This window comes from Glycine max, unplaced genomic scaffold, assembly GCF_000004515.6.
Source record: "Glycine max cultivar Williams 82 unplaced genomic scaffold, Glycine_max_v4.0 scaffold_105, whole genome shotgun sequence".
Taxonomy (NCBI): Eukaryota; Viridiplantae; Streptophyta; class Magnoliopsida; order Fabales; family Fabaceae; genus Glycine; species Glycine max.
The window spans coordinates 43,441-65,680 of record NW_024464756.1 but is presented as its reverse complement, the minus strand read 5'-3'; the positions used below and the strand labels follow the sequence as shown (position 1 = coordinate 65,680).

General features: G+C 34.9%; 1 non-coding gene across 1 annotated transcript; it reads left to right on the top strand.

The window, feature by feature from the left end:
* The first annotated feature begins 17,266 nt into the window (after window positions 1–17,266).
* On the top strand, window positions 17,267–17,360 carry LOC113001016 (small nucleolar RNA snoR126). The gene has a single exon (XR_003266346.1). It is a non-coding gene; the product is annotated as a small nucleolar RNA snoR126 (small nucleolar RNA).
* Window positions 17,361–22,240: the final 4,880 nt, after the last annotated feature.

Here is a 22,240-nt window from a genome sequence, read left to right as displayed (position 1 = left end):
AAAATACTTAAATATGTAGGTACGTAATTCCTTCTTTAAGATAAATAAATAATTAGTTCCACCATATCATGAATTTTTTTTTAGTCTCATAGCATTATATCTGGTAAACTATACTCGATAACATTTTTTGCCCACTAAGATATAAATTCTTTTGTATTGCTTGAATACGTGCCATCCTGTTATATATGATTATCTTCGCATGTTATCATATCTCCAACTCTATAACTTTTAGGCATAAGCAAGAAGTTATGTTCTTTCTTCGTGTTTTAAAATATTTTAGAATTATGTTGATATATTATTGTTTTAAAATATTGTGTGCGCTCTGTAATTAATTTTACATGCAAGCTGAAGTTTTGCATTGTTGCACTATTAGTTTGATACCTTGCTCCTTTTCTTAGGTATATGCTGTTTTGGCTTGTTATTTTGAGTGCAAAATTTGCGTTTGCTTACTTTCTTCAGGTTAGTGATACATAGTCCTGGGATTAGTAGATATACATTTGAATTATACATAATTTGTTTGTGTGTATGAAGGTACATATACTGGTGAGCATATATCACTACTAAAATAATAGTATTCTACAACGCGCATTCAACATTGGTGGTTCAAAAACGATCTTGTTTTAGAGGCGGTGACATTTTAGTAAATAAGTGATTTATTTTAACAATGTTCTTGCAAGAAATGATGTTATCTGCGCATTACAACATCGTTTTTGGAACACCGTTGTTGTTGAACAAAACACGGTGGCAATATTGTAATTAATATGAATTGAGCAACATCGTTTTTGTTAAAAAATGATGTAATTTATTCTATTCAACAACGTTTTTAAACAAGCCCGTCGTGGTCTTGTATTTTTTTTGTTTTTTATTCTTTCTCGCTCCTAGAATATGGAAAGGCACAACGTAAAACCTAAATTCCAAGAGCAGCGCCGAGCCTCACTCCAAGCATGGGTGATGGAAGGCTATCGTGCGCTAGGTTTGTTGGTTGTTATCCTCTTTGGCGTCCCGACTCTGCGAGGGCTCCGACAAGCTGTTGATGAGATCAAGAAGAGAAGGACAGCGGCGGCGCGGCGACACGTGGCTGGTGTCGGTGTTCGTGATAATCCAAATCGGGGTTTTCATCGCCACCATGCTGGTCAACGATTATTGGAACAATTCTCACGGCGATTGGCGTTCTTCAAGCCCTCGAAGGTTCTCGTACCAGCCTCCCCCTGAGACGTGCATTTTTTGTGTGTTTTTTGTAGAGGTAGGAATTCACGCTCCTGTATTCTCAGACCATTAGGATTCCAATTGTGGCTTGTGAATTTATTCTGTGTTGTTTGAATTTTTAATCGATGATGAACTTGTTTGTTTAGGGTTTGGCATGATTTTAGGTTTGTGTTTGATTAGTAGTTGTAATATTGTTTATTTTTATATTGTTTAACATGTTTATGCTTGTGTCTTTGAGGTTTAAATTAATATTTTCTAAAATAATTTAATATTTATTTATTATATTTACTTTTAATTCTAGATGAGTCGAGTTTAGCTTATATAGGCATGGTTTTGAATGATGATAAATAGCTTGTAATGTGAATATGACTAGGGCTGCGTAGGTGAAAATTGGATGTTAAGTCAAGAATTGAAGAGTTGTTTGATGAGGTGTCATTGAATGGAGAATTGTATGCGATTGTGAGTGGTTTTATAGAGTGAGAAATGAAGTTGCAGTCTGATAATATCTTATGGCTTTGTTTTTTATGATAATATTTTGCAGCTGCTGAAATGTTATTGTGGAGGAACAAGAAAATTTCTGCTGGCGCACTTGGCAGAGCCACTGCTGTTTGGGTTCTTTTTGAGTTGCTTGAGTATCACCTTCTTACTCTGGTGTGTGACATTTTGATACTGTTGCTCGCAGTTCTGTTCTTGTGGTCCAGTGCCCATACTTTCATCCACAAGTAAGTCTCTAAAACTTTGTAGTTTGTTGAACAGAGGGGTAGTATAGTTAAGATGAATCATTGATTGGATTGAGCTGTTTGCAACCCAAACCACAGTTTGAATAGGGATTTTCCTGTACCAAATTCCCAGGTAACGTTTCTGGGAGTTTCCTGGGGTGAAAAATCCAAGTTCAAAGGTTCCATCTTTAGAAACCAAGGTGGTGTTTTTACCATCATCACTTAGGGACAGGTCTTGAGAAATTGAGTCAAGTGCCAAGGAAATTCCAGAAAGATAGACAAGTATGTGATAACAAAGGAAAATAATTCTCGTAAAAAGCATAATATGGTTCTTCATGTTGTAACTTTTCAAGAGAACTATGGTACTTCAGCTACATACATATATGGTTTATTTACTATATAAATTAATTTCAGTTTTCACAATTGAATTAAATAACATATATATAATGCCTACCAACATTGCTTGTTTTAGCATTGCTGTGAATTTTATCAAACATTTCTTCTCCCCCAAGGCCCAACGCTTTCTTTTCTTCTCTCTCGATGTTCCCAGTTCCACTTTCATGGCAAAGCTTTTTATTCCATCAAAATTACTTTGAGTCTCACATGAAATTATAAAACAATGTTCACATATCCATTAGCTTCTCATTGATAGTTCCTAATCCTCAAATCAACTGTATTTTAATTTTCTATCCTTTTTATTCTTTTTCTTTTCTGTTAAGTTGTTGTGATCCATATAGGTTCTAGGTAGTAATTTTTAAGATTCCTAGTATTTTGATATTTTAAAGAGTGAATTTTTAAGCTCCTAGAATCTCCAATTGGGTGCAGGATTAATCTTCATCCATCCTTTCTTCATGTATTTCTCTCTAAGGAAAAGACAAGAGTTGGAATCATTTTCAGTTTTGAAGAGTAAAGATAGGTGGGAAAAGGTGAGGATTTTCCTAATCCTATAATTTTCAATTTGCATGCGAGTTTGATTCTTAAAGCACTAAGTCTCTCTTTGTCTAATTGGTTGCCGTTGTTAGTCTAATACATATTTAGAACCTGTTTTTGATTTGTATTGAGCCCCATGCCCCAATTTTGTTCTGTAAATATGGATTTATGAACAGCCATGGTAATTGCCTTGGTGTTAAAACAAAGTTGGCCAAGGACTAGTGTCTTAAAGCTTACTAAAATTCATATAATTTATTTTCTTGAATTTCTTGCTGTTGGTGAATTTATAAAATTAAGAGGTTTTCATGCAGGGATTTCCCATATGTCTAATGCATGATATATATTTTAAGTGACAATATTATTGTTGCTCTAAGTTCCAAGTAGAATAGGAGCCTTGCAAGATTGACCAGCCAAGTATTGAGAAGCCTTGCAAGCCTTTAGGAGGATGCATTAGAGTGGTATAGGTCAACATCAAAATTGTAGATGATAGTGATTGTTAGCAATATGCTCGAAACCCATACAAGCAGGCCCAAGAGGAATACGGCCTTGAAACAAATCATATATTAGGCATGAAAATATAAAAGCAGCCTCCCTTTGCTCGACTATATATGAGTGTGTGATGAAAATTTAAATAATTTCAGAAAATATACTTTGATATTTGTTAATTTTATTAGGCGCAGAACTTATAAATTCATTTAATTACCTTATAATCTCAAATTTTATTTTCTCTAATTTATTTAAAAATATTTTTATCCTTTATTGAATTTAAAAACCCTTTTACCTATTTTCATATTGCTAATTTATTATGGGAAACTATATACTAGATGACATGTTTATTTTCTTTTTTATTATGAAACTTTAAATACTGCTTTTTATATTTTGTTTTGTAAAACTATTTATTTTAATGAATTATTGCATTGTTAATTTTTTATTTATATGTAAATATTTGGTCCCTAAAAAAAGTTAATAAGCAAATCAAGCTTATATGGAAAAAAAATTTCTTTGTTGTTTACAAATAATATTCTTAAATAAAGTATTTAAATGTTCAAAAATAATTTTAAACAATATAAGTTTATTTAATTTAATTATAATATATAAAAAATGAGAAAAATTTAAAATCATATTAGTTGATGAAAATACTTAAATATGTAGGTACGTAATTCCTTCTTTAAGATAAATAAATAATTAGTTCCACCATATCATGAATTTTTTTTAGTCTCATAGCATTATATCTGGTAAACTATACTCGATAACATTTTTTGCCCACTAAGATATAAATTCTTTTGTATTGCTTGAATACGTGCCATCCTGTTATATATGATTATCTTCGCATGTAATCATATCTCCAACTCTATAACTTTTAGGCATAAGCAAGAAGTTCTGTTCTTTCTTCGTGTTTTAAAATATTTTAGAATTATGTTGATATATTATTGTTTTAAAATATTGTGTGCGCTCTGTAATTAATTTTACATGCAAGCTGAAGTTTTGCATTGTTGCACGGATTAGTTTGCTACCTTGCTCCTTTTCTTAGGTATATTCTGTTTTGGCTTGTTATTTTGAGTGCAAAATTTGCGTTTGCTTACTTTCTTCAGGTTATTGATACATAGTCCTGGGATTAGTAGATATACATTTGGAATTATACATAATTTGTTTGTGTGTGTATGAAGGTACATATACTGGTGAGCATATATCACTACTAAAATAATAGTATTCTACAACGCGCATTCAACATTGGTGGTTCAAAAAACGATCTTGTTTTAGAGGCGGTGACATTTTAGTAAATAAGTGATTTATTTTAACAATGTTCTTGCAAGAAATGATGTTATCTGCGCATTACAACATCGTTTTTGGAACACCGTTGTTGTTGAACAAAACACGGTGGCAATATTGTAATTAATATGAATTGAGCAACATCGTTTTTGTTAAAAAATGATGTAATTTATTCTATTCAACAACGTTTTTAAACAAGCCCGTCGTGGTCTTGTATTTTTTTTTGTTTTTTATTCTTTCTCGCTCCTAGAATATGGAAAGGCACAACGTAAAACCTAAATTCCAAGAGCAGCGCCGAGCCTCACTCCAAGCATGGGTGATGGAAGGCTATCGTGCGCTAGGTTTGTTGGTTGTTATCCTCTTTGGCGTCCCGACTCTGCGAGGGCTCCGACAAGCTGTTGATGAGATCAAGAAGAGAAGGACAGCGGCGGCGCGGCGACACGTGGCTGGTGTCGGTGTTCGTGATAATCCAAATCGGGGTTTTCATCGCCACCATGCTGGTCAACGATTATTGGAACAATTCTCACGGCGATTGCGTTCTTCAAGCCCTCGGAAGGTTCTCGTACCAGCCTCCCCCTGAGACGTGCATTTTTTGTGTGTTTTTTGTAGAGGTAGGAATTCACGCTCCTGTATTCTCAGACCATTAGGATTCCAATTGTGGCTTGTGAATTTATTCTGTGTTGTTTGAATTTTTAATCGATGATGAACTTGTTTGTTTAGGGTTTGGCATGATTTTAGGTTTGTGTTTGATTAGCTAAGTTTTTGTAATCAAATTAGCTCAGCCTTGCCCCATGTTGTTTATCATTGATCGGGGTCACTAACATGTTAAATAATGCCTTGTGTTTCTCTTTGAGGCTCCTTGAAATTAATGAGGTTTTCTCAAAATTGGTTTTTTTTAATGTTAGCGACCTTACCCTGGTTCTAGTTTATTATATGTTACGTTTTCAGGTGGTTTAAATTCTAGATGAGTCGAGTTTAGCTTATATAGGCATGGTTTTGAATGATGATAAATAGCTTGTAATGTGAATATGACTAGGGCTGCGTAGGTGAAAATTGGGATGTTAAGTCAAGAATTGAAGAGTTGTTTGATGAGGTGTCATTGAATGGAGAATTGTATGCGATTGTGAGTGGTTTTATAGAGTGAGAAATGAAGTTGCAGTCTGATAATATCTTATGGCTTTGTTTTTTATGATAATATTTTGCAGCTGCTGAAATGTTATTGTGGAGGAACAAGAAAATTTCTGCTGGCGCACTTGGCAGAGCCACTGCTGTTTGGGTTCTTTTTGAGTTGCTTGAGTATCACCTTCTTACTCTGGTGTGTGACATTTTGATACTGTTGCTCGCAGTTCTGTTCTTGTGGTCCAGTGCCCATACTTTCATCCACAAGTAAGTCTCTAAAACTTTGTAGTTTGTTGAACAGAGGGGTAGTATAGTTAAGATGAATCATTGATTGGATTGAGCCTGTTTGCAACCCAAACCACAGTTTGAATAGGGATTTTCCTGTACCAAATTCCCAGGTAACGTTTCTGGGAGTTTCCTGGGGTGAAAAATCCAAGTTCAAAGGTTCCATCTTTAGAAACCAAGGTGGTGTTTTTACCATCATCACTTAGGGACAGGTCTTGAGAAATTGAGTCAAGTGCCAAGGAAATTCCAGAAAGATAGACAAGTATGTGATAACAAAGGAAAATAATTCTCGTAAAAAGCATAATATGGTTCTTCATGTTGTAACTTTTCAAGAGAACTATGGTACTTCAGCTACATACATATATGGTGATTCATGATATACCAAAGGCAAAAACAACCTGGATTGTAAATTGCTTAGGTCTTTGCAGCGATGTTCTGGGTGAGTCTCTGCTTACAATCCCAACATGTTATCGACCCCTTGTCTAGTAGTAGTGGGGTGTCACCATTCTATCACTTCAAAAAAAAAAAAAAACTGGATTATGTGAAGTGTGAACACAAGAATGACCATGATGTTTTACGGGTAAACAAATCAGTGAAAAGCATTCATTTAGTAACAAATAAATGCAACTTGTGAGGTTGGTTGTAGAAAGAATAATATTATACGTTACTTGTTATAAATCACACAGCGGTGGCATGTTGGGGGTGGTTGTGACAATTATAGAAGTAGTAAATAGGAGACTTAACGGACTGGGGTGCAATTCCTTAAGAAACAACGTCGAACACTCGTGGACACATTATTGGAGAGAAGAAAAGTAGAAAGAAATAGTTTTAGGTGGGCATAGTGAGAGTGGGAAAGAACAATTTGCTAGGGTGGTTTCCTTTGAAACATTGCTTAAGCAAAGTTTAGTGATTGGAAACGTGAGACTCCCAAGTCAAAGAACCTGCTCAATTGGTCCATAAGAAAATGGCTATGTATCATCACGTATAGAAAACTTTTCTTGTGGGCCAAAACTTTGGAAAGAAATACCTGTATCTGTTTGTTAAGTTAGAATATTATACTCCATAGTATTTAGTTGGAAATAATTTATTTATATGTTCTATCTAATTTTTAAGGGACACATGTGTGAATTAATTTACTCCATATGTTAGTTACTTTCAATTCTTTTTAGGAGCCTCAGATCACTTCTGTGTTTTGTCAACACAAATCAAATCATTATCAATCAATTGTTTTTATTTCATTTTAATACATAATGGACCATAAGGCTTTCACATAGTAAGGTCACGTTTATTATAATCCTCAGTTAACAACTACTAATAGAGAAGGTGAGGAGTGGGAAGGGAATAAAATAAAAAGCATATATATCCTCTCTTGTTTGAGAGAAGGGCGAGGGAGCAAAAAAGGGTCTCTTCATCTATTTTGTTTGGAGAGAAAAAAAAAAAAAACCAAACAACTTGTTGTAAAACCTTTATAATTGAAAAGGTAAAATATATAGAGAGGAAGGGACTCTTTATTTAGATTGTCTCTTTTTTATGATTTAAAAATAACTTTGAAGTTTTAATAATCATAAAGTTATCAAACAGAGATTTAATTTTATGTGTGACAGAATTATTTTTAATTACAGTATTTTTTAATTTCAAGTAGGATCGATGAATCGAGTTCCAAAACAACAATTCACTCTTCTTTGATTCTTGTTTACACTTGCTCGTATGTAACATTAGTACATCATTATTCTAAAAGTTATATAGAAGAAGATATAAGGATGTTACTCATTTAAATGTGAAATAGCTAGCTTCTCCTATTGGTGTTGAACTGTTGATCAATATATAGCTTCCAAAAGCAGTGAAGGGACGTAATCTTTTAGTAATTCTCCTACTGGTGGAATGGTCAAGTACTCTCCTTCCCTTTTTCTCATATGTGAGCTGGTTAATGCACATTGGGACATTGGGGTTGCTTGACATTTTTTAGTTAGATAATATCATGCATCTTAGTTTTCTAGATTATTTTCTTATTTCATTTTATTTTTTTGGCAGGGAACTTCTTATATGTTTTAGGGGAGTACAAGACAAAAGCCCCAACGCATCATATTTTATAGGTAATTTCATGCTCTTGATCAAGCATTTGCTGTGATTACTCTATGTATGATATTTCATGCTCATAAAGCCTTTGTTGTGATTACTATACGATGTTTAATCTGTTGTATTTTATTATCTGTTTTATGTGATAATGGTTTTCAAATATCAAGTGCAGGGATGGTGTTAGTGAGGGTCAATTTTATCAGGTTCTACTGTTTGAGCTTGATGCTATTCGAAAGGTGAGAAATGGTTTTCTTGGTTGAGAATATTTGTTAATGCTCTAATTTAACTATCAAGATTTTCATCTCAAAATTTCATCTTGGCTTGATTTGTTCAAATTTACTTATTCCATTTGCAAATCATCCATATCTAATATAGCTTTATACACTCATAAGGTGGTAAAAATAAGCTCAAAGTTGACAAATGACACCTAATCTTGGAAAGGTATTTTTTATGATCTTCAATAGTCTTATTCTAGCTGTAAAGTCATCTGAATTAATAGCTTTATCTTCTTTTTTTTTTATCAGATTAATAGTTATATCTTCTATTTTTGCTATTTCTTTCAAGTTTGAGCATAAGTGGGGATTGTATTCTTGTTTTATAGCTATTTATGTTTTATACCTAGCAAATATTTATAAACAGTCAATTTTTTTTAATATCTTATATAAATTATTTATAGTCATATTTATCACTATAGTGAGATTAATTTTATTTATAGATAATTTTATCATTATAAATTATTTATTTTAATTAACCTCAAATTATTATGCACGTTAACTATGTTTTTACATCAGTGCCTACGTCACCACTGATGTAAAAGTTCCCATATTCAACATCGTTGCTTTCTGTAAAACGATGTAGAAAGTGCACCTTACTACATCAGTGCCTACGTCACCACTGATGTAGAAGTTCCCATATTCAACATCGTTGCTTTTTGTAAAATGATGTAAAAAGCGCAGCTTACTACATCGTTGCTTAATTTAAAAACGATGTAGAAAATAAGAGATCAACATCATTGCTTAATTTAAAAATGATGTAGAAAATCCGCCTTCAAAGTCGTTGTTCACATCAGCAACGTATTTGAAACTAAGGTTTCTACATCAGTCATTAGTATAGCACCGATTTAGAAAAAAAAAAACAGCTTACTACAACGTTCGCTTATGGACTTTTGTTGAAATTTTTAAGTTTCAACATCATTATAATAAAAAACGGTCACGCACCGTTGTTGAATCGTGATTCTGACCGATGTAGAATATGCATTTTCTAGTAGTGTATGCATGTATGATTTATTGTCTTATTTGTGTAGTTTGTAGATCAAGCCTCTAGTGGACCCAACAATGGTTATTATAAAATAGGATAATATAAATTATGTTTGTCAAATTCTTTTTTAAGAGTCACTGGATTTGTCAAATTATAAAAGAGGATAATATGAATTTGCTAGTAGAAGGGATTTGAATCCACAATCTCGCCCTTACTTGTCCCTTCAACCACCAAGCAAACCTGTATATTGGATTTTTATATCTTGACATAGATCTAAAAGAGAAAAAACTGAACGGGACCGGCTGATTATTTTAGGGTGTGTTTGGAAATCTTTTTTTATCCATGTCAAATGGATGTTTTACACTTCCAATGCTTAAACATAGAAACAAGGTTAATGTTGGATTGGTGATGAATAATATCCAAACACATTTGTCTTTCATAAAGAAGTGTGCTTGCAATTTGTGCTGACAGAAGTAGGAGTATAGATCTTATGTTTACCTATTGAATTGCTAGTTATGATCTTTCACTATTAGAAAATACACTTTAAACATCGGTTATTTACGACATTCTACATCAGTTTTAAAACCGATGTTGAAAGTATTGATGTTGAATGTATTATTGTTAACATCGGTTTTTATAAACCGATGCTAACATAAAAATGATAACATCGGTTTTCTAAATAACCGATGTTGTATATAAAGAACTACAACAAAATAAGTGTATACATGATGAATGTTGACATCGGTTTTGATATAAAATCAATGTTAACTAATAGATTAACATTGATTTTCTAGAAAAACCAATGTTAACTAATAGATTAACATTGGTTTTGTCTGAGTTACCCGTCTCAGGATTGTTTCCTGAGGTATCAACATAACTCTCCTTTGTGCTTACTCGAGGACTTGAGGGACCAACCAGAGGCTCCGGAGGTAGTGCAAGTCCCTGAGATTGCATCTGGGACCGAAACTGGGACTGCATCTGGCTGAACGATGCCATGAGCTGTCGAGTCACTTTTTCTGTGATCGACTCCTCTAGCAGGTCCTGATTTGCTGGGTCAGCTACTGCAATTCTTCAGGAGACAATGAGGAAGAGCTGCGGGACATCCGTGGAGCCGATCCGAAGTATTTCTTGATGGTGACACCGGCTCCAGCAGCACGGACATGTCTAGGGTGCTCTGGATGTCCAATAGTAGTGGTGAGAACATCCTGACGTCCATGGGGGACAAAGGATCCCTGTGACGCCTGCTCCTCAAAGGAATCCTGCACAGAAAAGGAACATTTTCACATGACATTCACAAAATAAAAAAATATAATTCTAATGGTTAGTTGAAAATGACTTGCAATCTTCTCAACGATTTCCTTTGCAGCCTCAGTCGTCATCTCCCATGTTTTCTTGGTGCGGGCCATCTTCCACTTCACGTGGCGTCTGATGGGGGATGGAGGGTCAATGACGCCATCAATGCTTCCTGACTGTGCAGCTTCCTCTAGCTTCTTCTTGGTCTTCTGAGCCAGGAGCTTCTGCTCTAAATATTCATAACCCCCATGAGACAAAACATGGGGGCAGTGTTCTATTTCTGGATGGCCTTTGTCTTTTTTCGCACATCCTGCAAAAATAAAACAATAATCTTTCACATTGCTAAAATGAATTATAACAAGTTAATGTTTTTTGAGAAACAACTTAAATGGCAAGGTACATACCTCCCAAGAAGGGTCTCTACGAGTCTGGCAAAACTGGGCCCATTTTTCCTTGCTTATGTTGTATTTCTCACAGACAGTGTCGTCCACACCGTCCTGATTGGCAGTAAGGGCCCATTTTCTCATGGACCCATTTTAGGCAGCGTGTTGTCCTCTGGAAGCAGATTGAGCACTACCTCAAGCAGTGAGGTAAAACTTTTGTCACTCCACCCATATCTGGTCTCACATTAACCAGACTTAACACCGCAGACAACAGGGTTAAGGAATTCTTGCACCCCGTATACACAGGCTTCTTTGAATAACTCTACAATCCTTCATACACAGGGGCGTGTGTTTGCTGAAAAGACTCTTGTCCAAGCTCATGAATCATGTCCTCCAAGCGATCTCTCATTTCTACATCAAACGGTTCAGATTGGGACCCACTCTACATGTCTGTCACTTCACCATGCCATATCCACATCGTGTAATTCTTCTTAATCCCATCACACAATAGATGGTCCCGTATGTCGTCCAGTAGTTGTCATCTTTCGTTCAAACAGTTGATGCAAGGACAATAATATTTCCCTTATTCATTCAGTCGACCTCTTTCTGAAGCAAATTGCAAGAACTGCTCGACGCCATCCTCATATTCTGGGCTCATGCGACTTTGATTCATCCAACTTCGATCCATATAAGCATTTCCATGCATGAAAATCTCACTTTTTTATTTATAGGTGTGGCCCTATCCCATTTAGGAAGATTGTCTTTTATGTTAGCTTCATACGTCAGGGTTAGCATTATTTTGAAAATTTTGACTAAATTTTGGTAACATTTCGCATTGGTCTCCAAGTACACGACATGACATCGGTGAAATTAATTTCCCGATAATCAAGTATGCACTCAGAGAACAACTTGAAATGCATTGTACCGAATTTTCATCAAATTAATTAAAATAATAATAACCTTAATGAATGAATCTAACATAAAAATACCTGTCTCCCCAAACTGTCCAAACGGACAATTCAAGACTAAATACAATGACTAATGCAAACTATTCGCAAGAATCATTGCATTCAGTGTCAAACGGGAATCTAAGGTTCACTCAGCATGAACAACAGTTGTTTATATAGCAAATTACATTGATGACATACAAGAACATACAAAATGTAAATTTTGATTATAGACAAATATCGACATCAACAGTTGTTTGTATAGCATATTACATTCATGACATACAAGAAAATACAAAATGTAAATTTCGATTATAGACAAATATCGACATCAACAGTTCTCAATGTAACTAATTTGGAATTCTGGGTTTCGGGGGTGCTTATGCTTTATTATTGTAGTTGGGTATGCGTCTTCTTTTGTGAATATGTTAAAGGTATGACAGATTCATTTTATCTGTGATTCATTGTTATCTGAGGCTTTTGGATTGGAGAGGGAAGGTCTTGAAGCAACAGTCTTGTTTGGCCATTGTTGATTCAATGGAGTTTTATGAGTCGAATACTCTCTTCCAAAACCCCATATCCATGTCTTATTCTGTGCTTCTCCTCAAACTTGGTGTGGGATTGGCGTTTGGAGGGCTGATTTGTAAGGACAAGTCTGGTTGTGCTGGGAATATCTCCTAATAGACATGACTTTATCTCTTTATGTTGCTGGTAAATAAGTTGATATTATTAGTTGGTTTGAGCCTTTTTTGGAGGAGGTGGTGGTGGAGAGTGGTAATAGTATGGTTTTTTCTTTGGTGGGGGTGGTGGTGAGTGGTAGACATAGAGAAGGTGTGGGTGTGGGTGTAGGTGTGGGTGTGGATGAGGATGGGGGTGAGGGTACACTGGAGGTGGGAGAGATGGGTACTTGTAGCGATTCCTAGGAGGAGGTGGTAGGGAGTGGATGCTTTTTAGTAGTGGGGTTGGAGAGGGCTGGCCTGGCTATGAGCATCTATATGGATGTGTATACTTGTATAAACTGTTTAAGGCTTCAATTCACTTACTAATCATTTTGTGGGTGAGTGTAAACTATGGAAAAGGGTCATGATTTGGCCAGTGTTCAACCATGGGTTGTTGGGGATGTTTTAGATTTACTTTTCAGAAAATCCTTGAGGTGTTAATGGAGTTGTGATTGAAATTGGATGTTGGATTGATCATACAGGTAATTTGGAAGGTCCTTAAAGATCAACATAATGTATTAAGAGAAGAAAAAGAGATGAGAGAGAAGAAAATCAAAGAGAAAAATCTATTTTTCTGCTCTGCCAAGGGAGAAAACCCTTCTACAATTGTTAAGTTTGCAAACTTAGTGCATGTTTGGATTAAACTTAAGTTTGTAAACGAATTTCAAGGTGGATTTCAAGGATAACAGGTCAGTGGACCCAGAGAAATACACTTTCAGCCTAATAGGAAGGAAGCCTATTAGTTTGGAAGTGAAAAGGAAGCCTATTAGTTGGGCACTTTTCTGATCCAATTTCTATCAACGAGTATAAGAGCATTAGAGAAAAATGGAGACACTTACATCACATTTTTGTGTTAGAGTAGGAGGATTGAAAGTTAATTTTGGGCTGCATGGCTTGGTCACCTCAATGTTGCAAGGAAGTATGATATTTGGGGTTTATATCGTCATATTCTAAGGCATCACAACATTCCAATAAGTCCTAAGATTGCATGGCAACATGATTTTGGTAAAATTTTAGTGGAATCGAGCTCTGAGAAAGCTATTGGGTTTGTGTTAGATGGATGCCCTACATCTACATCTACATTGCTGCATCATTGTTTCCTACTCTGTCATGAGTTGAAAGCTCTAACCTATGCTACAAATTAGAAATCAAGCAAACCTTAGATCAACACATTGACAGTGGTTCACTTTCATCACAAATCAATAGTAGTGCTTCTCAAGTGGATTCACCCCAAGCTATTATTACTAGTCCTGGTAATGCTAATCCAGTAGCTGTTGCTGCTCTAGAAAATAAGGATCTAGCATTCCTAGTCGCTCAACCTGGTTCAGATTCACACCAAAGCAACAACAACAACAATAGTGAAGGTGATGAAGCCAATTTTATCCTCTCCTACCTTTCAATCACTCTAGCCTAAAAGACAAAAGTTGGACACCAAAGATAATGAATAGAGAAATGGGTGCAGCTGTGTGAGCAACACGTATCCGAGACAATAGTGAGATTTCATTCAGGAAAGTAGTAGAAAATATGTCGCAGCCTTCATGTGCTTATATTGCAAGCAGGCTAGGAAAAGGTGATTAGTGAACTGGAATATACAATATGGAAAGGATAAAAAAGATGCCTAACGTTCTCTAATGAAACGGGGCTTATAAACAGTGCTTGCTTGCTTGCTAGCTAGCTTACACCATTCTTTCCTGGGGAAGGATAGGACGACTATAGATGTAATGCAATTTAGTTCTCAAGATAGTAATAAAAGCTCCTTAAATTTCTATTTCTATTTTTTACACGTTTAATATCAAACATATAAAATATAAAATATATAAGAAACTAAGAAAGATAAAGACAAAAAAACAAGGAAATATAAACTCGCCTCACTTTTTCACTAGAAGGAACAGATTGTATGAAGGCTAAAGGATTCAATCTTACTTTTGACGCTGATAGAGGTTGAGATATTCGAGTGTTTGTAACCTATGAACAAAGAAGCAATCAATAAAGCAATAAATAATTATAGCCATGCTACATAGCCAAATTGCTTTTTTTTTTCTTCTAAATTATAGCCATGCTACATAGCCTAACCCACTATTAAAAAGTTGATGGGTTGACCTTCAAATAAGTTTTAAAAAAAGGGCAGTTGACCCACCATCCCACCATTGGCCTAGGTTGACCTGTTTTTCCATCTAGAAATCATGCATCATATATAAATGGAAAATATGCTTCTATAAAATATGCTTCTCATGGAAAGACAATACAAAAGCAATACAAGTTGATCTGATAGCTTTAGATGCAACTATAAAGTAGTTCCATGAATAAGATGGAGCTACTAGTTCAAAAATTGAGAGTGCAAAAGATGGGGAAAGGTCAAAACCATTGAATATTTCTATTCTTTATTTCTATTAGTTTCAATACTATTACTTCAGTACAAATTTTCAAATAAAAATAATAGAGTTAATCTATTTTTAATTACTATGATACACACAAGAAGAAATGTCATCATCTTTAGCAAATTCTCTTCCAAAGAAATCTGCAACTACAAAAGATTTCCAACAAGTCAAACTGCCCCGCAACTAGCTTTGGATGCAACTCACTTGAATTCAACATTAATTCCCCCTCTCAAATGTGTATTCCCACATTCAAATCATCAACAAGTCAAACTGTCCCACAATATAACTCCAGAAACATGGACCAAAATCAAAGCCCGGCCCAAACTAACCATTGCCCCCAAATATTAAAAGTGAAATAAACTCTAACAAGGACTTGCACAGGCATGCAAGTCCTTGAATTTCCTAGACTTCCACCCACATGTAGCTGTTTTTGAATTTCAATATCTTATTCCTAGCTTTTTTTTCCTTCTCTTTGCGCCCAACAGAACTAATAGAATTAAGAAAACTAATAGAGTGAAATTGATTGAAAATCATAATGATACAAAAAATGTATGATAAATGCATATAATGTAGGGACTTCATCATCATGATGCATAATATTAAAAGTAAAAAACACACAAAGGTATTTTCTACCTTACAAAGGTTATGGGCTGCTGGAAATCAATTTCTCATTTTTAGGAATATATGAGACCATTTGTGTTATGGGGATTAAATTTTGTTATCAGCTTCTAGAAACAAATCTCAACTCAAAAGCCAACTACCCTCAAGCCAAATAATCACATCCACTGGCATACCTATCTCCCTCTCCTACCTAGCAAACACACAAAATCTCAACCACCCAAAAAAAAAAAAGAATGCTTTTTGTAGAATAAGTATAATACAAGCACTATTTGTTGGTCAATGGCATGAGCCATTGAACAATAGAGAGAATCTTCTTTGCATTCGCACTGTCACAGTCACAAGAGATACACAAGCCTCAGGATTGAATTAGTCTTTGAAACTATGGATATACATTAACCCAATGAATATTATAGCGTATAATTTATCCATATTCCTTCTCTCATTTATTAATTACTGCTTACATATCTTTATATCAGAACTTGAATGATCAAACATAACTCTGCCTAGTATCTTATCTATTAGATCCCAAACCTAAACTTAGACGAGGAAGGGTGTGTTTGTTTTAGTATTAACAAGTCTCAAACGCTAGTTGAATCCAATGTCACAAGATTCTTGGATTGATCTAAGCATGCATCAAAACGTGTGCCGACTACAACCAAACACATATGAAAACTAGCTTACGTGGAGACAATAGGTTGTTGCAACAATAAAGGGTTATCAGCTGCATAAGCGTATATAAGAAAATTGAGGCCAACAAGGTTATTGAATGAAGAACATGAACTAATTAGACAGCAAAAGCTAGAGTACCTAAACTGGGAGCAGCAAGACAAACAATTAGTGTCTTTGGCTTCTAGCATCAATGGCACCGAGTCTTCACACAAAATAATGGTTGGAAGATACTTGAAACTTAAGCTTTTAGACCAAAGCCAAAATCAAACAACTAAAACTGAAACTAAGTGTCTAATAGATAGGAGCAATGAATGACTATATTTTTGAAACATAATCATAGTAACACGAATGGGTAAGAAAAACTAACTGGTTTTATAACAAAATTAACTATAATGAATAACCGATGTTAACCGTGCGATGTTAAATCTAAAAATTGTAGTAGTGTTTGAATGAATGTATTTAGGGTTACTTTTGACAATCTCCCTCCTCTGCTCAAACTTATTAGTTACAATTTAGATTTAGAGGATATAATGTGAAACAAATCCATTTCCTAGCAACTGATAAAACAAACAAAGCCATTTCCTAGCTTATTATAGGTGGGTAGGTCAAATGAAGGCTTGTATAATCCACTTGTGTGTGGTTTATTGTTGATACACTTATAGACCCTCAGATTCATCTCGCCCACAGCCATATGGTGCACCTTTACTGCATTTTTTTCTTCTTTTACCCACTTCCTCCTTTTTTGTTTTTTTGTCATGCACCAGAAAAAAAAAACTTGCTGCTCTCTTATGTTGGGGTGATTTCCAGTGAAGGCGACCCTCCCCCGCAGCATTTTTATTTATTTTTACATTTTTTTAATTTGGGTTCTTCTATTGTTCTTTTTAATATGAGCAAGGGCTGTGATGACTGAGAACATTCCTCGATTCTGATAAGGACCAAAGCAACTTGTTTGGTCTGTGATGACAATGTTTGTGTGTGTCTGAGCCTCTAACATCTCCTTTCAACTTATGTTTAACTGTTAGAACTTAGAACTCATTGCACATCTTTGCTATAAACGATTTAAGTTCATTTATTTCTTGAATGTTATTTTTCCTGATATGCATTATAAGCTGATTGATACAATGCAACCCTTCTACAAGGAGAAGACAATTGAAAAACAAATTAAAAAAATGTATGACAAGAAGTCCTTAAAGTTTGGTGTGAAGTGGCAGGGTTGTTAATATAGCATGTTTCTGTTATGCAGTCTCATAGTGTGTTTGGATTAGCTTTATTTACATTCAATATAAGTTTTTCAGCAACAAACTCTTTCTTGAGCAGTTTTAAAATGACATTCAGGTGTTTGAAAATATTATATACTTATCTCTTGTAATTTGAAATATTATATCATCACAAGTTGCTGAAAAAATGAGAAATCTAATAAATGAAAAAAATTATATTTACAGCGGGTAATTATTAAACAGGTTAAAATCTAATAAATGAAAAAATCTATTAAATCTTAATCTTAAAAATTATATCAGTGGAACGATTCACTGGCATAGTTTGGGCAGTTGATCCAGCAGCCAGGAAAAGGAAAACCATATCTCACAAACAACAGACATGCCCCATAGCCAGACTGCATCAGTATTTTGGTGTTTGATCCTCCACGCCAAGAACAGTGCCAACACAACCAAACGAATAAAAATGATAAGACTGTACAAACATACATAAAAGGAAGAAGGAAATTGTCAGATGATGTAGATTATTGATGTGGTGCACATTACTTTTTAAGTGCAGGACTAGTATACATGATATAATTGTAGGATAAACAAACAAGCAAGAACTAAAAAATGTGAAGAGAAAATCAGTTTTAAAAGTCTAACTACAAAGACTAAAAATACATACACAATATAAAGAAAAAGGATTGGGCAAGTAAATAATTGATAAGCCTCTCTTGTATTCTAAGTTGGTGTTGGAATGCTTGAAGAAAGGAATAGGACCAAGTCAATATTGATAAATTGCCATACTCATATGTAAGCTTATTAATCTATCAAATCTTAAATCGCAAACATATTAATATAAACTATTATCTATTTTGGGCATGAACATGGGAATACATGCTAATGCCAAATTGCCATTCAGAATAATGGGGAACAACATTGTTTAAATTGGTATGATTAGAAAAGAAACAAAACAAAAATGATATTTTAGAAAAGAAAAAAAAACAGCATTTAAGACTAAAGCTATATACCGATATGGGCTCAAAATGGCAGCAGGGTATCTTCAGTTTCCGAGTAAGTGGTCTCCAGGGTCTGTTCATCAATTCAGTTGGCTAAAGAAAATCATCCTCTTTTTCATTTCCAAAACCACCTTCCTTTGGCCATATAGCATTGCCATAGCCATAGGTTCCCTTTGTTTCAAAGAGCCACCTATTATGATCAAAATCTCCAGTTTGGCTCCTCACCAGTGCTGACTTTGTTGACTTCATCATGGACAATCTCCTCTCCATTTTAGACATTCCACTTGGTGGAGGAAGTGGAAGGGGATGCCCATTATCTACAGCCACTTCATCTAGTTCTGTGTTCTTATATGGCTCCTTGCATCCTAGGCATATCCCACCTCCTATTTTTACTGCATCTATATAACAATCTCTGCATATCTTAAAATGACACTCACATGGAAGAATATCAGCACCACGTTCATCGCTCATCACCTTAGAATCACAACCAGGAATTGCACATGAAGATCCTTTTGCACCAGCCATCTGTGGATGAATCGTTCCACTGATCTTAATGTTCTGAAAGAGAAATTCTTCTTTCTGTAGATGTTCAATTTGACTGAAGCATTTTGTTCTTCAAATGAGAAATTTTATCCCTCAAATCTTGCAAACAAGGATCTGACCTGTTCATTTCCAAAACAATACAGAAGTCAGGCAAAATTCAGGAAAACTCCAGCGATAGGGGGAAAAATAAAGAAATGAAAATTTCAATCATCACAAAGAAATAAGAACAGGAAAAAAGCAGAACTGATCACATCAATTTTTCCCCGTGGTGCATGCACAGAAGCATATAATAGTATGATAAAGTGATATGAGACCAGTTAACTGCAGCACAGAGAATTATAGACTAATCTGTCAATCATTTCTGAAAGTAGAGTCATGTTCATTGAGACTACCTTAATTTATCAAGTGGAGAACAACCCAAGTCTCTATTGCATATTGGACAATGCTTTAATTTCTCATCTATTAACTTTTTGTCTATGCATTCCCTGCAAACTGTTGTTAAACTTAAGATTTAGACTTGCAACTTGCATACAGATTCAGAAACATAAAGGTGGATGGAAAAGAAAAACAATGAACAATATTCATTACATGAAAAATAAAAAAACTGAAAGCAAGGGAATAATGGAGACCGAGGCCTAGTTTCTAGCACAATCATACACAAGTCTTAGTCACTGAAATTAACATGACTAAGCATAATCACAAGCTCCCAGAAATGCAAGAGTGAATATAGAAGAAAGTCAGCAAGTAATTTGAGTATAAGAGTCCAAACTAGATAGAGAAGGAAATGGATGCAGGACAGAATCAAATATATTATTTATAATGTCATTTAGCCCTTTTTTATTTAATTTGCTAAACACTAAATTATGCTGCCATACTATTTTCAGATTCCATTAGGAGCGATTTTAGCCATTGTTGATCCTGTGGTCATTGCTGTTTCGAAATTCAAACTGGTCATGCGGTCATTGCTAGAAAGTCAATTGTGCTGAAGCCTCGAACTCAGGTATTTATATCTTTGATTCGAAAACTAATTTGAAATTGTTGTTGTATGCATTACTGGTATATTTGTAACTTATGCTATGCCTCTCTACATGACCTTTCTTTCATTGGGCTGATATCTTCATGCCTCTCTACATGACCTTTCTTTCATTGGACTGATATCTTTGAAGTATTTACTGTGATTTTAACTCTCAGAACTTGTAAATTGTTAGTGTTGAATGTTTTTGTATTTTTATCTACTGCCCTTCTCTATATATATGTTGTGACTGCCACTGCCCTTCTCTCTCTCTTGTATTATCTATATATATGTTTTTTATTGAACTTTTGGTAGAGAAGATCCCATTACATGCAGCTCCCCACACCCAAGTATCCTTAAACCTATCGTTTAGGTTGATAGCAGCAGTCTAATCAATAAAAGCTGAAGTTATCCCCATCTCATTATCAAAAATGAGTATTTACCTTAAAAATAAAAATACAAATAGTGTATGTACAAGAGTAATGATAATATTAAATTTGAATAAATAGAATCTGATATTGTAATCTTTCCAGTTTGAGGTGTTGGATCCTATAAAACAGGGAAATCAGTGTTAGGGACTTATCAGCAGAAACTGAACTCTTGTTCTTCTTTACTGATTCAACAACAGCTCAGCAGTGGTAGTACCCATGAGCCTGCAGAATGTGCACTTTTTTTGCCTTGGCTTCTATTCTCTCCTCACTTTGAATCGGGAGATATCCTTTCCATTCAAGGCAGCATGCAGAAGTTTCAACGAAAGTCTCCTCTCCCACATAGCTACTACCTTCTCAACACTATTGGAATCACCATCATCTGAATAATTCCCTTTTTTCTTTCTCTTTCTCTCACACACCCCCATGATGTCAAAAGTTGTTATTTTCTCTTTATTCCTATCATCAGTCTCGACCATGTCATAATATTTCTTTCTATCTTTCTTCTTTTTTTAACCTTTTGGAAGATTTCTAGCATGAAATCATTTGGATCTATTGTCCTTATAAAGCTAGGCAGATCTTTCAGGCGGAAATTTAACCACCAGAAAATCTTACTCTAATTTTCTCATTTAAAAGATAGATTTCCATAAAGCAATAGTGGATAGATTTCCATAATCTGTAATCACACAAAACAACATTGATCACTAGTTTGCCCTCAAATTTTACTAGCATGACAACTACACACATCCTCATGATACACACAGACCCTCATGATACACACACCCACACACATATACCCAACTACAATAATAAAGCATAAGCACCCTTGAAACCCAGCATTTGAGATTAGTTACATAAATAACTATTGATGTCTATATTTGTTTGTAATTGAATTTTATCTTTTGTATGTTCTTGTATGTGATCAGTGTAATTTGCTATATAAACAACTGTTGTTCATGCTGAGTGAACCTTAGATTCCTATTTGAGACTGAATGCAATGACTCTTGCGGACAATTTGCATTAGTCATTGTATTTAGTCTTGAATTTTCCGTTTGGACAGTTTGGGGAGAGTGGTATTTTTATGTTAGATTCATTCGTGAAGGTTATTATTATTTTCATTAATTTGATTAAGTTTCGGTTCAATGCATTTCAAGTTGTTCTCTGAGTGCATACTTGATTATCGGAAAATTCATTTCACCGATGTCATGTCGTGTACTTGGAGACCAATGCGAAATGCTACCGAAATTTAGTCAAATTTTTGTAAATAATGGTAACCCTGACGTTTGAAGCTAACATAAAAGACAGTTTTCCTAAATGGGATAGGGCCACACCTATAAATAAAAAAGTGAGATTTTCATGCATGGAATTTCTTAGATGGATCGAAGTTGGATGAATGAAAGTCGCATGAGCCCAGAATATGAGGATGGCGTCGAACAGTTCTTGCAATTTGTTTCAGAAAGAGGTCGATCAAATGAAGAAGGAAAATATTATTGTCCTTGCATCAACTGTTTGAATGGAAGACAACAACTACTCGATGACATACGGGATCATCTATTGTGTGATGGGATTAAGAAGAATTACACGACGTGGATATGGCATGGTGAAGTCACAGACATGCAAAGTGGGTTCCAATCTAAACCGTTTGATGTAGAAATGGGAGATTGGTTGTA